Raw genomic sequence first — 27,612 nt, 5'->3', positions numbered from 1 at the left:
CTCCACATAGAGCAAGATGAAAGAAGCATCTGCTGCCAGTATACAACCAGGTAAAAGTAATTTAAATAATTACAAAAAACATCCCATCAACTTCTGGACTAGAACAATTTCCTCTTCTGGAAAAAGGGAAGGGAAATTGGTGACATGGTCCTTCAGCCCAAGGCTATGATCCAGCAATTCAATCTGTGATTTAACATGTCATTTTTAAATACTAGTTTTTTTCACAGATCCTATTGCACAGAAATCTCTAGGTTGATCATTATACACTCATACCACACCACAAATCAGATTTTCATAGTATGCAGAGAAGTAAAAACTAGACTTCAGTTAACATAAACCTTTAAATGAAGACAAAGGAAATTATCACAACCATCAGGTACAGAATTCTTGTACAGTAAAATTTATTAATCTGTTAACTAGTAACCAAATTTTTTTCATTCCAGTAAAAAGCTTTCCATTTGATAAGTCAGAGCCACTACCACATGTCCTTTGCATCGCATTCACATATTTTATTCACCTGGTCACCTAATAAAACAGTCTAAATCCCTTCAAACTTCCACCTCTCTTTGACTAACACCGAGCAGTCATTTGACAGCATGGATGACAATTTCAAATGAACCCTGCTTTGACTAGAGCTGCTGCAGAACAGCTTTTTAAAACTCATCTCTGGGTAGCTCTGTTTGTGACTAAGAAACATTTTTAACACAGCAGCTAACAGCCCCAGTGAGATGCTTCACCATCTATTTTGGAAGGCAATATGCCAAGAGAGCTGTGGTGCATTTTCAATCATCTCTTGGCTACTGCTTCATCCAAAGTCTCTGTCCAAAGACAGCCAAAACCAAGTTCTATGAATCACTGTTTGAATGAGATCTAATTATTCAATTAGTTTTTATGCCTTTCTTTTCCTTGTTTCTTGACAGCCTTACACACCTCTTGCCCTTCAGGGCATTTGTCCACAGGTCTTTCCCACAATTGGAAATACAGGCAATTTCCTTCCCACCCATAACAGCTTTCAGTGAATACAGTATCCTGCACATCCCCTTTGGATATAGTCCTTTTTACCTAGGGAGAGAGGAAGAATAAAAATCTGTATAATCACCTATTCACAAACACACTTTGCTGAGACCTGATCTGCTGCTTTGTGTACACCACAGATTTATTGCAAGTAAATTTCCTCACAAAGATATTTGTCATGTTTATTCACCTGAATGCATAAGATTATTAATAAAGCCTCAGGTATGAAACTGCAAATAGATGATCCACCTAGCTAGTATAAGTGGGGGGGAAACTTAACACTTAGCTGTGAAATATGAACTGCTTCAAAAAGTGTATTGGTTGGAAGGCTTTGATCATGAGAAAAGAGGGGAAAAAAAAGAGAGAAAAATCTCTTAATTCTCCACCTTACTTCTTATGAGTCACACTATTTTTCATTTTGCCTGCTACTACATTAATACAAAAAAAACCCACACAAAAAACCCTGTTTCAGAGCAATGCTGTCTGCTTTCTCCCTGTATAACTACACAGAAAAGAAACAATAATTAATGGTGTAATATAGATTTACAGCAAATTCATAGCTACCTGTTCATCTCAGTCACTAAAGCAGTTACTTCACAGTTGCAATGACTCAGTTGCTTTTACAGGAATACTGTCTAGGGCTCAGACTCATTTTTCTGGGAGAAGATTTTCAAGGTAGAATGAAAACTGCAAGCTAGGGTGCAGCCAGCTGAGAAACAAAGCACTTTTTCACAATTCTGGTTTTCCATTTCCCCACCAGAACTGCCAACAGGAATAGTTGTAGAAAAACAACAGAAATGCAAACTTCCCACTGAGATACAGGATGGACAGATTTTGTAAGTGTTGCATTTTTAGCCACAGATTTGTAACAGGACTGGGATAAAGTGGTGAGCAAATTGATGTGCATTGACTCATTCACCTTTCCTTTTAACCAAAAGATAGTTAACGGCTCTTGAAAAATCAAAATGTGCGTATCTCTAGAATAGCCACGGCTAGAAAAAGGCAATATTCTACTCAGTTTAACAGTGGTGATTATCAGGCCTGAACTTTACTAACCCAGTTATTATTACACCCACTACCTCAGAAACACAGAAAGGCTTAACATGGTGAACACTATACAAAAACTCAAATGTTGGTCTCACTTGAGTAGTTTCTCTTCAAACACTGTGGCAATTGGAGTTTGCTGTGATGTCACCCCCACAATTTCTTACACCGTCCCTGCAAAGGTGCAATGGAAGAGGCTCATTGCAGACTGGCTGTTACCAGGAGACAAAGAAAACCTTGCAGTAAACTTCACGAGTCACCTAATGCTTCATTTTGCTGTACTTTTGCAAAAGAATATACAACATGATTGGTAATGCTTCACACCACTGCTGCCAGCAGACCCTACATAAGAGGTCATGCCTTATAAAATGGTTGTCAGCTCCTTTTGATTGACTGTCCTCAAATGTTGCCTTTTCTACTTTCAATGCCAAAAAACACAACAGAATTTCAATCTTGCATAGAAATACTTCATTCATTAAGCAACACCTTATCCTTAAGAAGTCTTTTTCCTCTTTCTCAAAATGGACATTTGAACTTATTAAAAATGTAAAACAAAGGTGTTACCTCCCCAGATACCCATCTGTGCTGAGGTGCATAGCATCCTCTGAAAACAAACCCATTTGCATCCCTGGTCTTTCATCTTGCCACTGACTGTGCTTGGTGTGTCAAAAAGTTTATAGAATTATCAAATTGTATGGATTAGAAGGGACCTTTAAAGATTGTTTAGTTCCAACTCCCCTGCAATGGATAGGGACAGCTTCCACTGTCCCAGGTTCCTCAAAGTCCCATCCAACCTGGCCTGCAACACTTCCAGGGATGGGGCATCCACATCTTCTCTGGGCAACCTGCTCCAGCGTCTCACCACTCTCTCAGAAACTAGAATTTGCTATTTGTACGTGACAAAATTTTGTCTGAGAGACATCCTGCTTCCTATTTTTTTTTTTTTTGGCATCCTGAGTGTAGCACCAGGACTCAACTTATGATCTGATAGAGAGACCTAGGTTCTACCACTTCAGTTAAAAAAAAGCTCCAATACCTGCCAATATTAGCAAAGCTGCATCCTGTCTGCAATTCCCCTCAGAGATGGGCTGAATGCTTCTAAGCAGATCTGATTCTGTTCAGGAAAGCACAATTATGTGTCACAGCAAACACCACAGCATAGGTTGCAGTTGAGAGGGCCACCATACACAGAGTGTAATCATACAATACCAGAAAGCTTCAACTCACACAGAGTAACACCTTACCATATCAGAAGGCTTCAGGTTTCTGCCCATACAGAGCACTATCATCTCACCTCAGAAGGCTGCAAGCCTGTGCCCTTCTCCTTCTTTGGCCCAGCCTTTTATCCCCTCATGCTGATGCACTGCACCTGTGAGCCCTGTGCTCCCGTTGGTGATTGGTCAGTAACCCCTCAGCACTCCCTGGCTCAGCACCTCCAACACTGCTCACCTGCCTTTCACAGCTGCAGCCCATTGGGGATGGGGCTCAGCCACAGCCCCACTCCCAATTCCCACAACCTGTGTGCCTACAATTATGTTCTACTTCAAAAAGCCCTCCTCCTTTTTATAAGTTATGACATATTATCTTATTTATACAACTATTATTTACCTTCTTTTGTCTTCCCTGCATAGGAAGGGCAAATACTGGTATTACAGATCCTTCTAGGAATCAGGATTGATATGTACATGACAGAAAGAGAGCTCTCCATGTCTATAATTTTATCTTTTTTTTGTTCTCCATGTTTTATGCATGAGTGTGATTTGCCATACAACATATTAATAGATAACCTACAGATAACAAGTGGTTGCAGACTGCTGCATCTTGAACTGTTCACTGAGTAATTTCAAAGGGAGATATTAGCTGAATATAAATGACATGCTCTTGCTATTTTTTTAAAGTAACTGCAAGAGAACAAGTCTAACTGCTCTCCCCCAGGTTCAACCCTGGCTAACATAGCTATCTGAATTTCTGTAACTGTTCTGCAAAAAAATCAGTTTGATTCAAGGTACCCAAGCCTCTCTGTAGCACCTCCACTGGTGCCTCGATCTCCAGAACTTTAATCTGACCTTTAGAGCTTACTTGGTCCCCGAAACAACAAATAAAACTTCTTAACAAATGGAAAATGTATTGAGTCAGCACAGGCTCAGCCCCACACAGGAGGTACTGCAAATCACAGAGAAATGTAGCCAGTCATGGCTGGCTGCTTCACACACAAAGAGCAGTTGGTCAGTAACAAAGAGCAGGAAGAATAACTTTCTCTCCTTATCCATATGCTTTCCTGACTAGGGCCCACAGGGGATTTGCTGATAAAACACAACTTTGTCACATTTGTCAGACCTGAGGCTGTCATGGAAACATAACTGATGGGACAATCTTTAATGAGCCACTGTCACAAGGGCAATCTGTCCAAGGCAAGAGCTGCTGCTCCAGTTCAGCAGTGAAACAGCCCAGCAGGTCCCAGTATCACCCCACTGCCATAAGTGTCCTGGACTGTTTTGTTTTGGGAACACCAAAATGTCCATGATAGTGAAAAAAATTTTTACAGGGTTCCCCATCTACAAAGTTTGCTTTTAAATCAGATCATAAGCAAATCTTGAAATGATAAGTGTTGAAATGATAAGCTGAGCCAGAAGCCTGGGTTTTGACTTTGCCCACCTCACAGAAAAGCCAGAAGAATAATTATGTTTTAACAATGTTCTCTCAACTCCTTCACAATATCAGCTGGCTTTTTTTTCCTGCCCTGTTCCTCTAGCTATTTCCCAGAATTTCCCTTTTCCACCTAGACTCAGGAGCAGGTGACTGTTCCCTCACTGCAGGCAACAGGTTTCTCCTTTTCTCATGACAAATCATTTTTTAATAGTAAACACTTTAATGCTTCCAGAAGCCAGCATATCATTTGGCACCAATACAGGTAGTAAAAACTCACCCTTCTCAAGAACCAGTGGCAGTTCACTTTGCAGTCTGTTCTGTCACTGTGACCTTGAGGGACTCGTGATAACAAATCTTAGAAGACAAGTCAGCCCGGGGGCACTGCTGCTGTAGCCAAGATCTCACCAGAAATGCAGCTGCCAAAATGACATTACACACCTGATACTGCTCAGCAAGAGGCTGGTACACAGGAGAATTCACCTAATGCAGCCTGGTTTTGTACATGGAAATACTGAGGTGGAGAAAGAGTAATTTGTTCAGGATTTCAGGGCATCTCACAGCCTGACTGGAGCGGCCACTCCCTGACTCCTGAACTCTCTGGGTAGATGGCCTCTTTTCAATCAGCCTAGAACAAGAACTGCACAGATTTTCCAAAAAATCATGGAAACCTTTAGCGTAACTCCACTGCCTTCCTCTTCCTGAGGATCTCACCACACATTTAGAACAGGTAGCACACCCACTATCAGAGTCACAAGCCCAGGAGCTGCACTGGGAGTTGCTGATAAGGTGCTGCAGGCTGATGACCTCGGGCTGCTTTTTGAATGCCCAGCTCTTGCAGATGGCTATTGACCCCAGGAGGCATCCTGTGCTACTGCAGTACAAGTCAGGTTGACATTTGTTTACTGAGTCATGCCTACATTTGTTTTCTGCTGTCCATATACATCAGCCAATAGTAAATAAATGACATCAGGGACCTCAGCTCGTGATGTGTTTCAGCAGAAACCTGGATAACATGTTCATAGGAAAGGAGAGCATGTAAAATCTGACAGCACATTCTACTGTGCACTGAGATTGGAGCAGAAAAGCGTATAACTGGTTGAGGGTTCTCTGCTCACCAGCTTGGATAGCAGCCCCTCACCATGAAAAGAGTTTCAAACATGTGGGAACAAAGTCAGTGTTTCTAAATGCAGTTAGTTCAACCTCTGCTTTCATCCAACCTATACATGAAACAAATCTCATTACTAGGGCACGATTTTGCCTTTTTGTGCAGTGCCTCTCTTCACTCTGACCTTTTGTGACTCCTGCCCTACTGGAGTCTCCCACAGGAAGATCAGAGGGAACAGGCCCATGAAAGGAAGTGACATTTCAACATTATAGCAGAGGCTTGATGCTGAAGGAGGCAGAAGGCCTAAATGGATCATTTCCAGGGACAGACTGGCTCTCCTTCTCCACTGAAGCCCAAGGTCAGGGCCAGAGTATAGTGCCTCAGCTGGCCATGCTGTGAGCAGTGCCTTGCTTACAAGTGGCACACAAGGGCGGTGCTTTCCACAGGAAATGAAAGGGGTGACCAGACACACTGAAAAACCAATGGCTGCTCTTAGATCTTCATTCCCTTCCAAGAGCCCATCTGCTGCCTGAGTGCAGCAGGGTCAGTACAACAGTGAAACCCAGTCTGATGCACGGAGAGCAGCTCTAATCCAGAGCATCAGCTGATTACACAGAGCATATCCATTGTCCAAAATAGTTTTATTTTCACTCTTCCCCTCTGAAACCAACTTGACTCTTCTCCAAAACCCAACACCAGAATGAGTCACTTGAAATTATTTTTTAGGTGGGTTTTTAAAGGCAGAGTTGCAATGCAGCCCCTGCCTTGTGACAGCATGCCAGGAAACCCCTGGGAACTCTCCCAGAAAACTGTGAGGGAATGAATGCAAAACAGGCTGAGCTGCTCAGTTTCTCACCTCCCCCAGCATGGGCTTGAACATGTTGACAGCAGGGTGGTATGAAGATGGCTTTGTCAACCTACAAATCTTTTGGATAAACAAGATTGTGCTCTACATCAGAAATCTCTTTTTAACTTCAGTCAATATTTTCTTGGCTTGCTACTCTTGACAGTCATAAAACAGCTCTCTCTGGAATACGCCATTCAAATTAATCAGCTGTCAGCTATTCTTTTAAAACTAATAATAGAAGGTCTGCATGAGCCTGTGAGAGACTGAAACACAGGAATGTGAGTTGTGCAGCTGCAAATGTTTCTATACTGCTGCAGCTCAAATTGCTTTTTGCTCTCTACCAAGAAGGCATGAAACAGCATTGTAGGGAACAGGTTCTGGACTGTCAAAATTGCCCAGCTGTCCTCAGCATGCCCCATAAACGTGGTAAATGTTCAGTGACACCTTTTAACTTTCAAGGAAGCTTTAAAGACAGGAGGGATGTTCTGGTCATAAACCAACAGGCTCAGCCAGCCCAGGAGCACAGATAATTTGATGGCTTGTATCCTTTGGATGCCAGCTGCACAGAGGATGCCAGACTATGCGCTTGCCATTGGCAGAACTTTTAGCCTCCAATTCATCTTCTTGTCATCAAACTGCAAGAGGATGAGCAAAAGGGTTCCAGGAGGAAGCACTGCCTCTGAGAGGGTTGGGAAACAGGACTCCTTTGAACAGCCCCTTCACTACAACAGTTTGGCTCCAAGTGGGCAGAGAAGATTGTTACATGAGGCTTGAACTCAGAATAAGAGCTGGCACTGGAGGAAAGCCAACTGTGCAACACTCCTGTAACTGCTTAGGGGACTCTGTTGTCACAAGAAACTGAGGAACAACTGGGAGGCTCTGTTCAAAAAGCACTCAGGTTTGCAAAGCCTGATGAAGGAACAAGAGCAGCACCTGCTTCTTCCAGGTCTGCCTAAAGCTAGTACGCCCTGGGGACCTGCTTCTACCAGCAGTGAGTCCATTTTCAACCTGAAAAAATACTTTTAAAAGCCTCCCAGGCTTTTAAGAGAAAGAAACAGTTTCAATCCCAGACCGGAAGCCTTAATTATAATGGATTTGTGTGAAAGTTGCCAGATCTTGCCCTGCTCTGTGATCAGGGCTGTGCCAAGTGTCTGCTTTGTGTCACACTAGCAACTGTGCTAAGTTCAGCAAAGTAACTGGGTCAAAGATGCACAGCCAGAAGAGAGATCACTGATTAGCACTAATGAGAGCCTGCACTGCAGAGCAGAGTGACAGTGCCATCCTGTTGAGGCTCTTGCTGTAATTAAAGGCAGCCATACCCATCTCCAGTGTGAGCTGCACAGAACAGATCTTTTTGTGTGTCACATTTTACACCTTGGGAAGTCACTCATGACCAGAAAACAGAATGTGAGAGGAAACAACTGAGAACTCATTGTTCATACTGCTGGAATTGAAATTAACTTATAGAAAATCAGGAAAGATTTGAGCATCACCATGAGCAGCTCTACTAAACATGCAGCATCATTGTTTTCAATCAATTAATTCTACCTATAATGGGTATAAAGTTACAGATGAAGAATACGTGATGAACACAAGATGATCTAGTGTTCAAGAATTTAATGGAACATCTGTCCACAACACTGGGCGCTCGGAAGATCAACCTTGAACAGAAACAGCAGAAAAAAAAGAAAACTACAAAGTTTTTCCAATGTCTCACAGACTTTCCCTAAGAAGAAAAATAGAAAGGACTTTGTAGTAATCTAGAGAAAGGACTAAGAGCAGAAACTAATATTGAATTGTACAAAGTCAGTCCTAGGCTTCTAGGTAGCCTCAGCTGATTTGCAAAGCAGTGTATTTCTAAGTAATAAAGACAAATGCATCATGTTAGCAGGTAACTTGGAATTGACCTCAATAGACAACACAAACATCTGCTGTCAGCCTATGGATAGAGGGTGTGCAAGGAGTTACAGAAGACAGGATCCATGCAAGATGAAACAAGCAATTAAAACACTTACCTCAGAATATAAAAATCACTCTGTGGACAGTCAAGAACAGAGAACAAAAAAATTCCTACTGCATCCCTTCACTTTCCTTCTAAGTACAGTGAGGCAGAAAGCAATTAATCCCACCAAAGAACCTCACCAATGTCTCTGGAAAACTCAGAGCCACTGACTATCCAGACAGAATATGGACATTCAGCCACTGGCAGAAACATGGTGAACACCTGGGACCAGTGAGGACATTTATATCAGGACAACACAAAGCAACTGTCTTTGAAATGCAGACATGAATGCACTTATAAGTGACAACTACAGAAAGCTGCAAAGGCTGAGCTAAGGACCTGTCCCAGAGATGCTATGTTGAACACAGAGCTGTTACACCTGCACAGACCCCTGCAAGGACTCCACCTGCCTTACCAGCTATACCAGCAGCCTTCCTGAATTGCTCACTCCCTCAATAGATGAAAACACAATGTGTCAATCTTGTTACAATTGTAGTTACAAATATATTTTAATTTTTATTATTATCTCCTACTTATAAGGTACACATGGCATAACATATGAAAACTTCATTTGAAACCATTCAGAATGCTAGAACATATGGAAATTATCTTAAAGGACCAAGGGAACAGTGCCTTGTATCACTTTTCAAAGTAACTTGCAAATGCTACAGCACAGACCATTAAGGGAAATGCCACTCAGCCAGAACCCCTAGGAGAGAATTCACCAGGCTTCCTGCTGCATCACAGCAAACAGAGACACACCAAAATCCCACTGCTGCCTTTGGAATACCTGGTTTGGAACACCTTGCAGAGACCTCTCAGGATTCCTAGGATGATCTGTAAAATGTAAGCACTTAAAAGCAGCAGTTCTAACACTGAAAATCATTAGATTTGCCTGTCTTAGAAATTTCAGGGACTAATAGCATTTTTGCCTTAAATTAACCTTAAAATTGGGAAATAATCACAGTGTTCCTTCTTGAGGGGGATAGTTCAAATTAGCACACCAGCTCCACAGATATTTAATTTCTAGTCAAAAATAGCACAAGGATTTCTTATTAAACTGGTCGCAACCATCAAAGAGATTATTTTTTTTTCCCAAACCAGGCTATTGAAATTTGCTAACAGTAGTATTTATGGAATCAAGCTGGTGGGCAAGAGGTGGACACAAAGTGTTAGGCAGTGCTGATGAGCCCTCAGTTTGCAGATGACAGCTGTCAGTTCTGCTCCAACACAGCCTGCTCCTCCTGCATGAGTGCTCTGGGGTAGGTCACAGCAATGACAGCTTTTTTTCCCTAAAGTCTTCCTGGAACTCTCCTCTGAAGCAGAGCCCTATAATCGAGGAACAATTTGCACACACACACATACTTGTAAACAACAGCCATTTGTGGGGAGAAAGGTAGGACAGAAGGATCTGATTTCCATTCTTTCCCCTCTAGGAAGGTTTGAGGAGAAAGTGGAGATCAGCATCACCATCATCTCCAGCAAGTGTTATTAGCAGCCACGCTGAGGCCAGTCAGCAGCGTCTGGCATTGTTTGGAGAAACACAAAAGACCTTCTGTTGGGAAAGTTCAAGAAAGAAAAGGCAGAGCCTGTGGCCTGGTCCTGCAGTCAAAAGACTGACACAGAGGCTGGGAAGTTCTCAGGCAGAGGCTGATCCCAAACCCTTTGAAGTTGACGGGAAAACTCCCATGGACTCCATGGAGTTTTGGATCGTGCCTGAAATGCACTGAAGGCAACAAAACAGTGTAAAAGTAGAAATGAGAATCTCCAAAGGGGAATTTAAACAGCACAATGGTGACCTAATATATTCATCATGATTGCTGATACAATGTGGTTTTGTGATGTTTGGCAAAGTAGGATTATATTAAGTTTTTAAGTCTTTTCATTAGGATACAACAGTTGTACACCCATTAGGTATTTTTCGGCTTAAAATTTAAATTTTTAATTTAAAATGCTATGCATGATGCCCTAGCATAGAGCATTTAATACAGCATTTAGCAAAAGGAAAGGTGGGAAGAAAAGTCCCTTTCAAATTGCGGAAATTATGTTTTCTGCTTTCTTTCCCCACTGTCTTCTCCCTAAAAGGCTGGGCTACAGCTATGAAATACACAGTCTAGGACTGAAAACCTTATTAAGAACAATGCTGCCAGCATCATCTATTCATGAGCAGCCGCTTGAGAGAGGGCCCAACACAGAAGAAACTCTATAGCAGCACATTCTCCAAACAATTACTAAAGGATCCCAAGTGCAGGGAGGCTCCAAATCCTCTGCTTAATTATGGTTTAATTAATTTTCTCATTAAATATGAATATAGGAGCATTCAAGATGAAATAAAAATCCTCTGATTTCTGTAACATTTCCATAATAATATTCTTGCATATAGGAGTAATCATTGCAGTGGGTTTAAGCTTTGGTGCTGTCTGGATCCTAAATGGTATTTTCTGGGAATTAATTTGTTACAAACTTTTTAAAACACTTCTTGTAGCCTTTGCACAAGATTTAACAAAGAGCCAAAGTAACCCCCTCCCACCCCTCCCACCCCAAAAAACAAAAAATGCAGGATGTTTCCTCTTTCCCTGGCTAATAGAATCCAACTGTGGCTGCATGACATCATTCCCCAGAGTTAGAGAATCCAAGCTCACTCCGGCACTCTCGGCTGGGAGTAAACACCACCACCAATTTAACAAATAAATTAAAAATCAGCAAACTTTACAATGGGAGGACATAACATTAAAAAGGCAATTTTTGTTACCTGAAATTTGGAGCATTTCCCTTTCCACTCCATTCTCAGATTTGTATTTCCCAGACAAAACTCTGTGTTATTATCTGAGGCAATCAGAAAACCAGTCGTTTAGTGTCTAATACCTGCTGTGCTTCCCATAACTCCTTCATATGACCTCTCTCAGCACTGATTCCAGCCACAATGATTGCAGAGAACACAGACTGGCCAGGCCAGTTGTCATGGAGATCTCTCTCCCCCCCTTTCATAAGCGCGCGCACACACACACAGATTTAAACAATTCTGGGAGGCATCCACAAAACAGCATGCCTTTTCATCAGCTAAGTTTTGAAACATTCCACCCCTCCTCCAGCCCCTCCCCAGAGTCAGCCCAGGAAGCTGAGATTTGGGCAGGAATTGATTGTGGAAATTAGAGATATTGCCTTCTAAAAAAGAGAAAATGACCACAAAACTTGTACTTTTTTTCCCAGAAGGAAAAAAAGAGACGTTTATTCACCAAAGCTTTGAACTAAAAGTAAATCTATCACATTCAGACCTGCAGGCTATTTCTCTTTGCCTGACTACTTATGAATTTGATATGTGAAAGCACTGAAGCTTTGTTGAAATACAATCATGCAGATTACAAGAAATTCTGCTGGCATGGCCTGACTGCTTACCTTGCTGTTCTCCCAGTACCAAGCCAGTGAGTCACCAAGTGACTTAATTAGCACAGGTATTCATAAGGTCATGCAGGACTTCCTGTATTCTTTCATGTTTCTGTAATTAAGAAGAAAATTGGGCAGATCAGAAGCATGCAGCTCAAACAAACAAACAGAAAAAAAATCCCCCAGCTAAACAAGAACACAGAGATACATCTGGAAGTTTTCTCATACTGACTATAAGTTTAATTGCTGCTTACCCAAAGCTTGCTATCTACCAGTTAAAGGAGAAACCCATTTCACTGACATTTGAGAATTCAAGAACTGATTAGTTTACCATATTCACTGGCACCATGGTTGCAAAACAAAACTTACACCAAACATAAATAAAGACATCCAACATTTTTTCCTTGACAAAAAGAATCCAAATTAATCCCCACCAACGTCATATAGGAAAGTCTGGAGTGATAAATCAAGAGAACAGAAAATACTTTATTAAAAAGAAAGAACATTTATTAAGAAAATTCAGTTTAAAAATATTTGGACTCAGAATAAGAGTACTGTGCCCAAAGTTTTTACACTTTGAGAGATACCTTGCAGACTTACTCTTGAGAGGATTTAATCAGAGTCAGTCATTCAAAGTTTTAAAACTTCGTAAGAGATACTGAAGGGACTTCATGAATGTGTGTTCTGCAATGAGCAACATAAGCAGCAGTCCCTCTAGCGGACAGAAAATTGCAAAGCTGTCTATGCCAAGCTAAATAGGAAATCAATTTCTTCTGTATCTATTTACCACTTCATTGTGCTGCTATGATGCTCAACCCCTGCATTTAATATTCAACTAAAAATTCAACATATGAAATCCTTTATTTTGGGAGTTGAACCCAAGAAAATGTACATGATAAGATCAACATAACTGTGTTTCTACATGAGGAGATTAAAGAGGTCCAATATATTACTCTTCTGGTTGTGTGAGATAGCCAAGATGTTTCAGGGAATACCTGTCCCCCATATAGCCATTCTTACACATAACTACACCAGAGCATATTATTGCCTGTACTTTGGAAAAGTCTGAATTTTGTGAGTGACAGGGCTCCCAGCAGAATGCACACTGAAACCACCTCTCTCTCTTAACAAGAATATCACACAAAAGCATACACATGAGGCATATTTTACACTGCCACCAAAAACTGTGTGCAGACTACTCACAGGTAGATAAACACAAAAAAACAGCTACTTAAGCTGTCAGGGGTCCAGAAGATGCTGAAATGACATCGCAACAAACAGGTCCTAGATATGAAAGCACCATATGCGAAGTTTGCAATTTCACACTAAGTTCCACTAATAATGCATCAGTGATGCCCAGCCAGAGCCATGAGAGCCAAATATTAAGAAATTAATACTTGATTTAGTCCTGAAAAGTTCCTTTGGTGTAGGACTAAGGTAAATTTATCACATGCTGCAAGTGGGCACAATTTCAGCAGCGTGACTGGGGAAAGAGGGAAACTGCTAACTCCTCACAGGAAAGTAACATTTTACACTGCATCACTGCAGGGGGAGTGTTCAAAGACACAGAAATAATAAAAAAACACCCTAGGAATGTGAGTGACACAAGTGAAATGGCTGATCATGCTCAGCCCTTCTAGAGAGCCCATTACTGGTAACATGGGAGTATGTACCAATCATCTGCACCACATCCCACTCCAGTGTTCATGGCAAGGCTCTGTGGCACTTCATTCTGTGACCACATCTGCATATATGGCAAGGATCTGGGGCAGCAGATCCTTTATGAATGCAAGCTGGCATTCATAAATCATGGAAAATGCTGTGTGCATTACATACACACTCTGTTACAGTTTAAAATTCCAGGCAAAGCAAGTAAAGTTGTTAAAACATATCATGCCTACACAAATGTGTAGGAACAAGGCACAGCAGTAAAGCTATGACCCAGGCTTTGGCCTTGGGCATCTGACTGCCACAGAAGCCTTCAGACAAGCACATGTCTATTCTAAGCCCCATGAATACACCCCAAATCAGTTCCTTGCCAAAAGGGGACATATGTAGCTCAGATTAATCCCAGTGAAACAAGAACCATTCCCACATCTTACTTCTTTCTCACTGAGACTTCCTTTGAGCACATCAATACCTCAGAACACAATTTAGGTTCCAGAATCATAAAGAGAGGACATGGTGAACAGCTGATTTTGCATAAATTACAACATCACAGCTACCCTGCCACCAAAAGGCATCAGAGTGTGTACCCCCAGCTCCCTGCAGGAGACAGGCAGGCCATTACTCACAAGCAGCTGAGTGAGTAGTTCCTTATTTCAGATACACTTCCCCTTTCTGACTGGCTGAGCACACTCCTTCCTACACGCCTGGGCCCGGGCTGGAGCAGCCACGTGAGGCACAGGAGCAGACATGCACTGAGCAGGTGAGTGCACAGCACGAGCCCTCACCAGGCACACCTGGAGGCTCTGCCTGAAAGGGAAACACGAGATGCCCGGTCTGAGATCCTTTACTGAGTGCTTTCCAAACAGCCATCAGCAGCAACAGGAGAGGAAATGAAAATCAGACTTGTTCCTCATGAAATTTTATCACTGTCAGTAGGTGAAAACACAGCATCAGAGGTGAGCTCCAGACTAAGCCAGCCACAACAGCAGCACAAATCTATGGTAGGCATAAATTCAATTATTCACTGCTTCAACTTCAGTAATGTTTTCCTTTGCATTTTTAAGATACAAACACTCCTGCAAAGTTACTAAAGATTTTTCTCCTCCTCAAATAAGTTTCTGCCCTTCACGAGGGCTTTTGCCCCTTTCCCATTGAAGATGGCCACCTTATTGCTCTTCCTCGTGTCATCCCCACACATTTATTGACCATCTTCCCAGTGACTTCAACAAATATGTATTTGTTTGAAATTCTATCATTTCAGACTCAACAGCAAAAGTGAAACCTAATTAGTCTGTTCCAGTATGGCTTTAACCCAATACTGCTGAAAGTGCCTGCAACTCCTGCTGACCTCACCCTGGGAGAGGCAGGGAGCTCAGGAGCAGCACTTCCTCATCACCAGGCAGTGACTTGCAGAGGTATGGAAATAAGGGGAAAAGCCCAAGCCAGCTCTTAATGTAAAGCACACATGCACTACAAAAAGTGTGTTCTTTGCTCTTTTTATAGAGAGCCAGCACTCAATACTTTTGCATAGGGAATTCTGTGTACTACCAGGTGTGGCAAAGTGATGACAGGCAGGGCAGCAGCCACCACACACTCTGAAGCAGTCCCATAGCACCACTGAGTTCTCTAAATTAACAGTGCACAGCACTGGCCCTTATTGGAAACACTCCAACATGACGGTGTAAGAACATGAAACAACAACAAAGCAAGTGGCACAAGACAACACCTCTGACCCCAAAAGTATCATTCTACCAAAGTGATTAAACCTTCCACTGCCTTCAGTGAGTGGCATGTTAACTTCCGTTTTGCCCCACTGCATGTTTTGCTAGGATTGTGGTATCCAAGTAAGTAGCACAAAAGCAGATTGTAGCCTTGCAAACAATAGCAAAGGCACTGACTCAACATAGGAGCTCCCCAGCTGCAAGGGGGATGCAGAGGTGAAAAACTAAGATCATTCAGCTACAGACTTGTTTTCTTCCCCCATTTCAGATCCTTTACTTGTATCAGATCCATTATCTTCTAACAGGAGAATTAATTTTCCATTACCTCCTCAATGATCTAGCACAGTACTGGTTTCACTAACCCAGAAAAGAAAAAATTGTGTGTATATATCCCCAGTATTTATATAGGGTGTATATAGGAAATGACTAATGATAGCTGTGCTCTCTTTGAGATGCTGCCAATCCCTTTATGGCCCTATATCCCATTTCAGTTTGATCTCATTCTGCAAATGAGAGCCTTTCATACTTGGGTCTGACCCTGACACTGCAACTGTGTGCAAGACAGCAATTTGAAAAAGTTTCTAATTCACTGAAACTAAGGGGAGAGCTGCACCTGGGGGTCATGACAAGAAGCTGACATGCACTCAGTTGCTGTGCAAACACTCATTCAAAAATAAAGTGGCTTAACTTTGTGGCTGTTATTATTTTAGGACCTGATTCAGCAAAGCACTTAAACATTGACTTCAAAAGAACTTAAAAATACACTTAAATATACGTGCTACAATATTTTACTGAAGTGGAGGTTTAGTAATGTCATATATTTTAGAAAAGAGAGGTGGAAAGAGTTTTTATTTGGCAATTAAAGCTTTAAGACACTGTTTGGCCATAATGAGACACAACCCTCATTCTAAACCTACTAATGATGCTGAAAATTTGCTGAGCAATAAGCTGAATAATTCCTTAATAAAACAACTTTAAATGTGAACAGCATGGAATTAACTCATGTGAATGCCTGGTTTGAGAATTATCCATACCTATGCTCTGATTCATGACAGGAGACACATATTACAGCTCACCCTGCTAGAAAAGCAGTTCAAAGCCAAACAAGCCATACAAACTGGCTCTGGGCCCAGGCAGCCAATGCAGCCAGCCCTCAACATCCCAGCACTGCAAACTGTGTCAGATGGCACTAGGCCAAGGCACAAGCCAAGCCAGAGGGATAACCAAAGGTGGGAATCTCATGTAAATAAGTCCTTCTGCTCCTTATCTCTCCAGAGCCAGCCCTGTCTGCAACCCATCTTCCCTCCAGTCAACACCTTCCTTGCATGGCTCTGCTGCATCCCAGTCATGCCCAAAAGGGAGAGACAGGAAGCTGTAGGTCCAAAACTGATGGGGGGGAGAAGCCCCCCAGGAGAGGTTATTTGTCCTGTCTATATATCCCCATCAAGGGTGGATTTATGCCCCAAGCAGAAGGGAAACGAGACAAGCAGGCTTCCTCTGGGAACCAGCCATATCAGGAGAGATGTCAATGAGTTGTTTGAAACTCCACAGGATTTCTGATTTGACCCCACATGAATGCAAGGTCTCCATTTGTCTCATTTCACCACTGTTTTTTTCAAGTAGAAGTGAAAGGACAAGTTTTTGTTGCCCCTGTTCACAGCACACATCCTGTGACACAAGATGCTCCTCATGGGACTAGAAGACAATTCAAAAAACAGATTCCCTCACACCTGGAATTGCACTGATGCAGAACACACAAGAATATAACTTTGGGAGGACTAAATCTTGTGTGAATCGGAGCAAGTACTGCAAAGCTTGGACTTTATGGGAACAGAGGGGCAGAATCCTTCTTAGAGCACATGAATTATGGTATTACAGGTCATATAAGCCAAATCCCCAGCTGAAGGGGAACTTTTCAAATTCTTGTCAAAGTATCCCACTACTACCTGTACTTTGTCCCAGGCAGTGGGACAAAGAAAAAGATGCTGTTGGGAACCATCTCTATTGTTACACTGGCCATATGAAGCTAACAAAGGGAAGAGAATCTTTTAGCAAAGCAAGGGACACAAGGACAGAAAACATTGCAGGGATGACTTCTGAAGCAGAATATGGGTGGTGGTTGCATTTTTCACATTTTTTCACCCCGCAAAGATGCTTTCCAGAGCAAAATAGCTCTTAAGTTAAACTCAAAATGGAAAATGTGGGCCCAAGGCTGTGCATCCAGTATGATATCACCTTGTTTACATAAGGGGAAAAAAAAAATCACAAGCAATAGCAATGTACAGTCTTTGAACTTCTAAATAGATAAATAAATAGATAAATAATGACAACATGTTTTGTGATTCCTTTTGATCATCAACTATGAAAGTTCACAGGAAGTTTATACAGCCCCCTCTGACTGGACAGATTTTATCTTCCAAATGCTAGGAGCCAAGAGACTCCAAGAAGAAAGTGTCAGCCTGATGTTCCTTTGGACAAAAGGCAATGACTTCTCTGTGTGCTATCACAGTTGGTTTCCTTTCTTTTAGTCATGACTTGAACTTGCAAGCTGGCCTGGAGACCCTGTGAACTGCTGCTAACATGATATGGGGAGGCCTGTGAGCCCCACTTCTCATCTCTGGGGAGGATGGAGAGTGCAAGCACTGGCCCAGCACTGCTCCCACCACCTTCACCCCATGGAAATCAAAGCCATTGGCAGCGCGCGTTTTCTCAGGGACACAGAGTTTGTCTTTTGTACTCTCATAAACATCAGAGTAGGGAGATCTCAAGCCACAGACAATAAAGCATTTTCTTCTCTACTTTGGATAGAGCAGATAAACATAATATTGCTTTGAATATGCAGAGATCCTTTCATTCAAGGCCCTCAGGGTGCCTTGCAAAGCCACATAAATGTGGCTGCTCAGAAAAATTAGTTCAATGGCTTTGTATGCAAGTCTGCACAGCGGCCCTCTGGAAACTCTGAGTGACCAACAGTGCTCTAAACACCAGGCTCTGCTGCTGGCCCCAAGGCCAAAGCTAGAACCTGGAAGGCAGTTGGGGTCAGTCAAAATTGGAGTTTTCTGGAAAACTGTTTGGGCATGGGAAACAGCCAAAATGAGGCTTTTTTCCTAGCTGGTTTCCAGTGCCACAGAGGGAATGAAAGTCAGTGACATTGGAGTGACTAGGATGAGCTTGTGCAAAACAAAAGAAATCCAAAACCAGACCATGCAGACAGTTCAAAAACATTTTATGAACTCTGTGTTTGTTTCTCAGTACATCAGTGCTTCCTGGGTTTACAATGGGAGTGTGGTACAGAGATGTCCAAATGAGCCACAACCACTTGAATGCCAGAACTGGAAGAGCACAGCTCCAACAGCACAAAGCAGGGCTTGAACTGGTGCAGCTGCCTTTTATGGGAAGGGAGCTCTGGCACCAGGCAGTGCCCCACTGCAGTGCAGGGCGCTGCAGACCTCCTGGAGTCAGCTCCAGGGCTCTTTGTGCTGGCATCCATTGTGTGGCACGCACATTCCCTGAGCAACACACTGCAGACCACAGAGGAAGCCAGTCCCAGTACTGCAAATTCAGCTCCCAGCACCCAAGGTCCAGATGAATGCTTTAAAAGCAAGGTCATCCTTCCTCCTTCAATTCTGTGCATTCTTCCAAACAAAGCTGGGAGGTATCTCTGAAAATAGCCCCAATATCCGGGGTGGACTGTCCCAATATCTACATTTAGGCTGCTGGAGAATCACACACCTACACATCTTTTCTTCACCACTAAGAGTAGAGGTTATTACTTAAGGAAAAAAAAAAGTACACATTCTGCTTCATTCTCATCAAAACAGATGGTTCACAGATAAGATTTTGCCTCTTGACATGAAAAGGCATAATTTATTATTTTCATTAAATTACTTCCCATTTTAGAGACAGAAGGAAAGCAAGAATCAACCCTTTTTTTTTCACATCAAGCTGAAAAGGGCGGAACTTGGGAAAGCACCAGTGCTTTTGTTCCAAGTCTGGGAAAACTATACAGTTTACATAGGCCAGGACACTGTTAGAGATATTTTCCCTTTACAACACTGGATAAGGTCCATGCAGTCACATGATGTTCCCCATTGCTATGTACATTGTTTTAAGGGACAAAACTCCCTCCCTGGAACTGCTGCTGCTTGCTGTTCATCCTATGGAAGTGGTGAAATCCCACAACACAGGCTCAGTGTCAGCCATTCAGTGTGCACAGACCACACACCAGAAAGTTTGCAAAAGATCTGGCTGCTAGTGAAGAAGGGCAAGCAAAACCTCTCCTAAAAGCCTCAGTTTCTAGCTGACCTCTAACCTGGGGTAGCACTGACTGCTGCACTGACATCTCCACCTAAACCCCACAGCTGGGCCAGGCTGCCAAAGGAACTGGACATCCCCACTCAAAATTATGTCAGGATCTGAACATGGGAGCTCTGGCTGTTACCCTTGCAGCTGGGTGGGTGTGTGTGCACTCAAACACAAGTTAGTGCCTACAGTGCTGGAAGCAGCTCATGGAAAGTCTGAACTGTAAGATGCAAATCATTAAGAGCACACATCACAGCTCGCTCTGGGGAAAATTCCTCATTCAAGAACAGACACGCTGGCTACGTCTCCAGTTTTCTGATTTCCTGACATGTGAAAGTCCCATCAGTAAACATGAGAGCTCTGTGCTTACTGAAAGCATAAAGCAACGCTCTCAGTTTGCCAGAAAGAGCTGGTTTTGCACATATGCATGGTGCTGAAAACCTCTGTGCTTCCTCCTGCACTGTGTGGAGAGGCCTAACAAGGAGTCACAAGAGTCAAATGTTCTTGCTCTTGACACCGTGCAGGTATATGACCTTGGATAGCTTTCTTTGCCTAGTAACAAGGCCTGTTTGGCTTTCTGAAGGTGTTGGAACAATGTAGTAAATTGTAATTCCACTATGCAATTCAAACTATATCTATTTTTGGTCACACTATGCAATTCTGTACATTAAACAGCCTCTAAGCTATGCCAAACTGATTCCTGCAGTAAATCAGTTTCCAATTTCTTAACCTGCTTCACATCTATGCATTTTTGATACTCTCTCCAGCCTGAAAAAGGTCAAGCATGAACAGGGTTTCCTCATCATCCTTACCACTGAAAAAAGAATTTTCCCTCACCATTTACATGGTCCCAGAGAGCAAGTAATGCAAATGTTGTCCTGAGCCACTGAAAGAATTAGAACCTGATTTTTACTGCCAACTGTTTATTCTGGCAAAGTGAGAATTTTGCATAATTTTTCTTAGATTTTTGTAGTTACATTGTGAGATTCAAAACAAACAAACAAAAAACCTATGCTGTGGGTCATTTTTAAAATCCCCTCCATCCAGCTGCATTTAAAACAAGCTGCAATACACCTGTCTTGTAAAAGCCTCCACAAGGGTTAAATATTCCTCACAAAGTCTTGTCTTATCACTAGTTTTATCTGTAGTTTACCTTGTGTGACCTGGAGCAAGTCTTAGTAGTTCTAATTCCTCACGTCCTCTAGTGTGGCTCCCAAGTATAATTCACAGGGCTGGTGAACCAGCTGTAAAATAAAACAAGAGCTTGCAGCCCCCCTTCCCAGATGTCTCAGACACTCACAGAGAACCAGCAGGCCAGCACAATGTAGAAGATGTTTGTAAAACACTCTGGGTCACTTTACATCCTTTTGGATTGGCAGCTCAATACTTTAGAAAATACAACCATCCTTTGCAATTCTGCATGAGACACAGCCAACTGAAATAACTTTCTGGTTTTTGCCTGTTTCCTTATCTCTAAAGAGCTGATAATAACTGAATCTATTGGAAATAATCTTACAATAAACTTATTAACCTCTATAAGATGGCCACAGACTGCTGGAAGAAAAGCATTACTATATTAAGAAGAGACTGGTTATATCTCTTTTAATTTAACTGGACTCCCACTATTAAGCCCATTTAGGAGGCTGTATTAATACATTCCTCAGAAACATTTTCCTTATACAATTTTAAAGTCACACAGTGAGCTAGGGAATGGAAAAGAAACATCATGCACTGTCATGCAGAAACAGAGAATAAGAGTCAACTGCTTGGAGGCTGTCTCCTGGATGAAAGAGCAAGCCCATTAACAGGAGAAGGTGATAAAAAATCCATATGCAGCACAGAGCACCCCTAAAAGCCAAAACAACAACAGGCAATTGAGGTGGAGAGTGGAGCAGACTGCAATGACTCATAGGCTATAAGTCTAGTCAGTGAAAAATCTGGCAGAAGTTTGCTGTTGGACTATGTCTGTACATTCCCAAGAGATTTATAGCTGCTTATTAAATCATCTGTTCCTCTTAAAACTAAAGAAACTGTATATGTTTCACTGGATTTCACATCTGCTAGAAAGACCCATTAACCATTAGTACAGAGTAGAGTTTTTTCCTATTGAGTGAGTCATTCAAAAGATTTTAAGACCTTATTTGAGAGAGGAAGGGAAACCTACACAAGTGATGGGTTGCAGTGTGATCCAAAACCTGCTGCTTCAGGATGGGTCTCCCTCACTGGCTTCTCTGGTGTGCCTGGCTAATCCTCAGAACCTTTTGAGTAACAAATATTTTCTGCAGAGGAAAGGACAGGAAGCAAGAACTTACTACAGAGGAAAGCTCTATTGAGGAAAGAGTCATGCCTTCAAGAAAAAGAGCACTGTGGCTTGAGACAGGGTTTGTGGAGCAGGTTCATGGAGTGTGGTAACACACAGGCACACACTGGTGCCAGAAGACCTGTCCAAACATGAGGAGCTGGCAGAGTCATCAGCCTCCAGACAGAAGCTGCTACGCTGAGAAGCTGGAGGGAAAACCCCACTAGCTCTGCAGTATCATCTCAAAACCCAAAGGAACAGAAAAGGAGCTGTGCACAGTCCTGCCCCAAGCATGATGATGCTGCCTGAGCACTGGTTAGTTCACAGGAGAGCAAGACAGAAGGATGGGTTGTCATTTCCATCTTGGTTAGCTAAAAAAGCTATTTTGTTATCTCAGAGTGCTCTTGGAGCATCTCTGCCCCTATTCATCCCATACATTATCCATTAAAAAAACCTGCACAAAGAATGCTCCTTTCTCCCATCTCCCCTCCTCTCAGTCTTACTTTTTTGCTCTTTTTTCACCCTTGGGCACATCCAAGGGTGAAAAAGAGATTAGGTCTCCAAGATAGCCATCTCTCAATGGTAATATACAAAGATGTTATTAAATAGAAGCCATTTGCTGAGGCATAGATGGAGCCGAACATCCCAAATTCCCAGAAGGTAGGAAAGTTTTACAGATTTTAAGTTAACACCTTAAAAATAAACACAATCCATGCATGTTTACCAGTCATATCAGAATGCAGAAATACTGTGTCTACAGCTACTTCAGTGTTAAGACTAGAATAAAGAGGTGCTTTAAAAACACCAAAAAAGCCCTTCAGGGTCAGACCAGCAGTGCCTCCAGCTCAACAGTCTGTCTTCAGAGGAAGTGAAAGGCAGTGGTAGTCAGGACAAGCCCAGGAACCTCGCTGCTTTCTACCCATTTCCGTCTGTCCATGGGAGACTGCAAGCTGTGGGTGAGCAAAGCCAAAAAGCAGCAAGATTTGCAAAATGTTGCTAACGGTGCTTTTGTTACTCCTGCTGTACCACTAAAATCCTATTTAGTGTAAAGCAAAGCACAACAGAGAGCCATGTGTGAACTGTTGCACTTAGCTGAAAAGTCAGCAACTTGGGAGCCTGAGAACACAATAATCAAATCAAGACCCACACCAGCTCACACACACAGAACACCCAAAGCTTGCGAGCGAGTGAGGAGCCGAGCATCATCGCACCCCTGGGCACAACTGTGGCAGATTTGCCAGCACACACTGGATGGGGGGACAAGAAGGGATGGGTTGCTCAGCACATTTCTCTTTCATGTTTTTGAATTGCTGCCTTGTAAAAGTCAATTTGCTAAAAAACATGACAAGATAATGGCAGGTCCTGCTGAATCGGCACAGCTATGCTGTGCCAAACTGATTCCTGCAGTAAATCATGTGCACTCTCCAAACACAAAGGCAGGGCTGCACAGCTCTGCAAACTCGTTACTTACTTTCGCCAAAAATGACAAAATGTCTGTCAGACTTGTTTTCTCTTTATTATCTCTGTATTGAACTATCTTCACTTTAGAACTCTGAATCAATACAGAAGGAATAAACGAGCATGGTGAATTTGGTCTCCCAAATCTGTACAAAAACTGAGCCAGGATATGCTCAAGAGGCTACAGCCCGTCTCCTACCCTACAACTGCACATGACCAGCTGCTTACCTGATACACTTTCTGATACATCAACTCATCATCAATATCCTGAGACTGAATTAGTGTTTTCTGTCTTAAAAAAAAAGGAAACTATAAAACAATATTCTGAAGGGAAAAAAATAACATCATTATGGGAATATCCATAACCATCACAGTAATACCACATCTCATCCTATTTAGGGTGAGACATCATGACTAAGGCTACATGCTACAGAAGTCAGGATGGTGGCAAAGAAAACCAAGAGCATTAGTCAACCCTGAGCAATCATCTTTAATCCTGACCAATCAAATGTTTTTATTTGGCTTTCCTTCCTTAATGGAGGCAGCTACACCAATTAACATGAGTTGCTTGCTCCATGTCAACTTTCCTCCCTGTGTCATGCAACTCCATATCTCACAACAGGTGAGCTTTGAGCAACTCACAGCCCAACACACCCCAGATAAACACCACTCCAGTGATCCAGGCAGGTAATAAACTTTGCAAAAGAAGGAGTGATCATTGTACTTCACAAGACAGGAAGAACACAAATATTACTGTCCACTCTCACCAGAGGAAATGCCACATGAGAGCTGTTGTGAGAATTCCATCAGCCTTCCAGACCAGCACAGAACCTGAGTCAGCCCTTAGGCAAGCTGCTGAAGTCGAGGCTCAACAAGCACATGCTCAAGTGGAACCATTGGCTAAGTCGGGACCATTTTCAAGTGTGGGATGCAGAATCCCACTCAACAGTTGCTTCAATGACAGACTACAAAAGTATTCTTGATATATAATAATGCAGTGATTCATGGGGGTGCATTCTCCCTTAACCATAATCTCAGACTCATCTGTTCTTTGCAAGCAATTGTTTCTTAAGAAGTGTTGTCGTGCCCATCATCTGAAACACAGAACAGCTGCCAACTACAATAGGAAATGGTTTGCACTGGTTGAATCTATTTCTGAAACCCCACCAACTCTTCTTCGTGAAAAAAAAAAAAAGCCAAAAAAGCACAAGTAACAACAAGAAAACCCAAGATAATTTGATAGTCTTTATTCTGTTCATTGTTGAGAAGTAAGGATCTTTGTTTTCTCTTTCAGACCATCCTGTTATTCACACAGTGAATTACAGACCTAACCAAGTCTATAAATGGCAGTTCCCTGAACTCATGGTTTAAGTTTAGCTCAAAAGAAGATCATTCACATGTGAAGTATGACTCTCCTCTGGCAAAGCAAAGCCATTCTGGTTCCTGACAATGCTATATTTAACTTATTTTTAACTGTCCTGATTTTGTGCCTCTTTTCCTCAAAATAAAAACTGGTAGAAGTCAGAAATACGAGATTCTGCAATCCCCAGTTAGAAAGGTCACCTGGAGGCAAGCTCAGAGCCAGGGGTCAGCCAGTGACAGCATGGACAGATTAAGACCTTCCAAACCCCAAGTTTCATTTTATCATGGTACCACTGACTTATCCAAAGTCACAGGAACATCTCAATGCCTCAGTGCAGGGTTATAACACTTGTTTACCTAATACATGGGTTATCATAAAAGTGCAGTTTAGAATAATCAGATTGTTACCATTTGCAGATGGTTAACGCTCCTCTGATGCCTTATAGAGTTGTAACCACTACCTTCACACTGAGATCGTCAAGGAAACAAATTATGCCCTGTAAAACCTATTTAAAACAAAGCAGACACATATTAAGCAATATAGATTTAAGCTTGTAAATTTAAGGTAGTACAAGGTAAATTGGGCTAGTCCTCTACAAAAAAACACAGCATCTACCCAACAGAGGCTGCTTCATTAAGTGGGGTATGCAGCTTTCGAGGCATAGTTCATTTAGCCAGAGTTTTAGATTAACAAGTACCTGCTTGCACCTGCTAGTCAGGAGCTGAAATAACTGATAAAAAACTCCATCCACAACCACTTGAAGGTGAATGATTGCTCCTGTCCTTGATGTGCCCACAAAAACTCAGACACCACACCAGCCACTGGGCTGCCAAGCTGACCAGGAGGACACAGCTATTTATATATACACAGGAGCCTGGGAATCTGCCCAGTTTTAAAGCTGCAACAGTGCAGTCAAATCACAGGACACCCCAAAAATGTACAGCAGAGTGGCTAGCTGCTCCCCACTCAATTTGGTTATCATTGCTGCTAAGGAAACCTTCCTCCCACATGCCATGCTGTCAGAATCAACAGGTGAGTTTCTATGGAACTTCAAATCCTGGAAGGGTTTTGGAGGCAGGGGGCTGGTGGAGGATTGGATCCATTTATTTTTTTAATGGTTCAGTCTTTTCAACCTGTTTGCATTTTGCCTAATAAAACTGGATAGGCAGTGAAAGGTGCCAAGGACAATCAAACCTCAAAATGCTTTCTTCCCAATTGAAAACTTTGGAAGCAAATTGGCCTCATCTGTGTGGCTGGCAGGAAGATAAAAAGTCTTAATGCACAATCACATCTGATTTCCTGCAAAGCTCTGCTCTGAAAACAGATGTTACAGGAGACGAGTGCCTCGGTTGAAAAAAGCCCTGCTCACCTTCAGTGCAGCTCTTGAAATGGGAGCAAAGCAGAGAGCATGGCCATAAGGCTGTAGTATCCTGATGCAGGAGAAAGCTAACTTATCAGTCAGCATCTCTTTTTAAATGAAAGACAAAAGCAGTAGGAGAATGCCTCTAAAATGTTACTCCTTTCCTCCTCTTCCCTTTCCCCCAGCTTTCTCTAGAAAGTCCTTTTCAGACAAATTGCATACAGTATGTGCAATCCTCCTGCTTGGAAAATTCAGTCTGCTAATAAAACCAAATACAAGACAAACAACAAGAAGCATATTTTTGATGGGTTTGCTTGTCGTGTCATGGCCCCCAGCTTCCATTCTCAGGGATTTACCAAAATATTTGTTTATTTACAGAAAGCTGGAATTCTGGAGTCCCAGATTCTCTTCTCATTGACCTCTGGCCATGCTTGGAGATTACAGCAATTAAAGATATTTCCAGAGACATCAGTAGGGAAGTAACAGTGCTGTAAATAATAAGTAAGAAAAAAGTGGTTTTGTCCATCCCTTACCAATACTCTGCAGTGTGAAAGATAATAATGGAAGTTCTCTCTTCACCTCAGCCCTGAGCAAAGTGCCAGTTCCTTTCCCTTCAGGGAACAAAATCTCTGACCACTCCAGGTAGACATAATTTTCTCCTGTCACACCTCTCAGCTGGCCGGGAGAGGGACCGAGTCACAGACCCATCTCCTGCTCTCCCTCCAACACTTTATTGGGTTTAAGTACTTTATGCCTTGAAATAAATCACTTAGAGGCTGTGAGATGACAAACAAATCTCAGAATTTTAGGAATAAATAAAGGTGGTACTCCTCCTATTAGGTTTACAGATCTCAAGCCTCTGGGACTCATGTTTTAAAGCTTTCCTGTATAGCTATGAAAGCCAGAGAAGGTTAAGATCTCTGATAGTCACTTAGCTCCAGGCACTCTGGCCTTAAAAGAAGTTAGGATAAAAAAAACCCTACATTAAAATTGGCAGAATTGACAAGAGTAAGGAAGAAAAGCAGTTGATTTTTTTCTTTGCATTTGCCACCCACTGTCTCCCACACAAGAACATTGGGTAAGAGCACATTGTGACAACATTTCTAGGTCTTACTTTAAAATTCCTTAGTCACTGTAACTGTATACAGAGCAAACAAGATCTGCTTCACCTGCCAGCAAAACACAGCAGCACCTGGACCACAGCATGGCAGCCTTACAGGATGTGTAAAGATGAAGAGGAGAGAAATAAACCAGTCTGGAAATTGAGTAACTGGAGGGTCAGATCAGCACACCCTGGCCCAATGTGAGCAATGCTACCTCTGATGACACAAACAAGAGATATTTGATAACCATCAGGTGTTCCAATTATAGCTTTGTCTCTCTGTGTGAAAGCTGA

General features: G+C 42.3%; 1 protein-coding gene across 2 annotated transcripts in view; it reads right to left on the bottom strand.

The window, feature by feature from the left end:
- The window catches only part of DENND2B (DENN domain containing 2B), a 152,738-nt gene that overhangs the window by 104,802 nt on the left and 20,324 nt on the right, over window positions 1–27,612 (bottom strand). Inside the window, exons 2-3 of one of the 2 annotated variants that reach the window (XM_058806351.1) lie at window positions 12,058–12,157; window positions 11,414–11,487 (exon numbers count right to left, since the gene is read on the bottom strand). The gene's annotated coding sequence lies outside the window, so the exon portion shown is untranslated. The remainder of the gene's footprint in view (window positions 1–11,413; window positions 11,488–12,057; window positions 12,158–27,612) is intronic. The other variant, XM_058806350.1, reaches the window with a different exon arrangement.

The sequence above is a fragment of the Ammospiza caudacuta genome, chromosome 6 (assembly GCF_027887145.1).
Source record: "Ammospiza caudacuta isolate bAmmCau1 chromosome 6, bAmmCau1.pri, whole genome shotgun sequence".
Classification (NCBI taxonomy): Eukaryota; Metazoa; Chordata; class Aves; order Passeriformes; family Passerellidae; genus Ammospiza; species Ammospiza caudacuta.
This window is presented reverse-complemented; position numbering and strand designations above follow the sequence as displayed.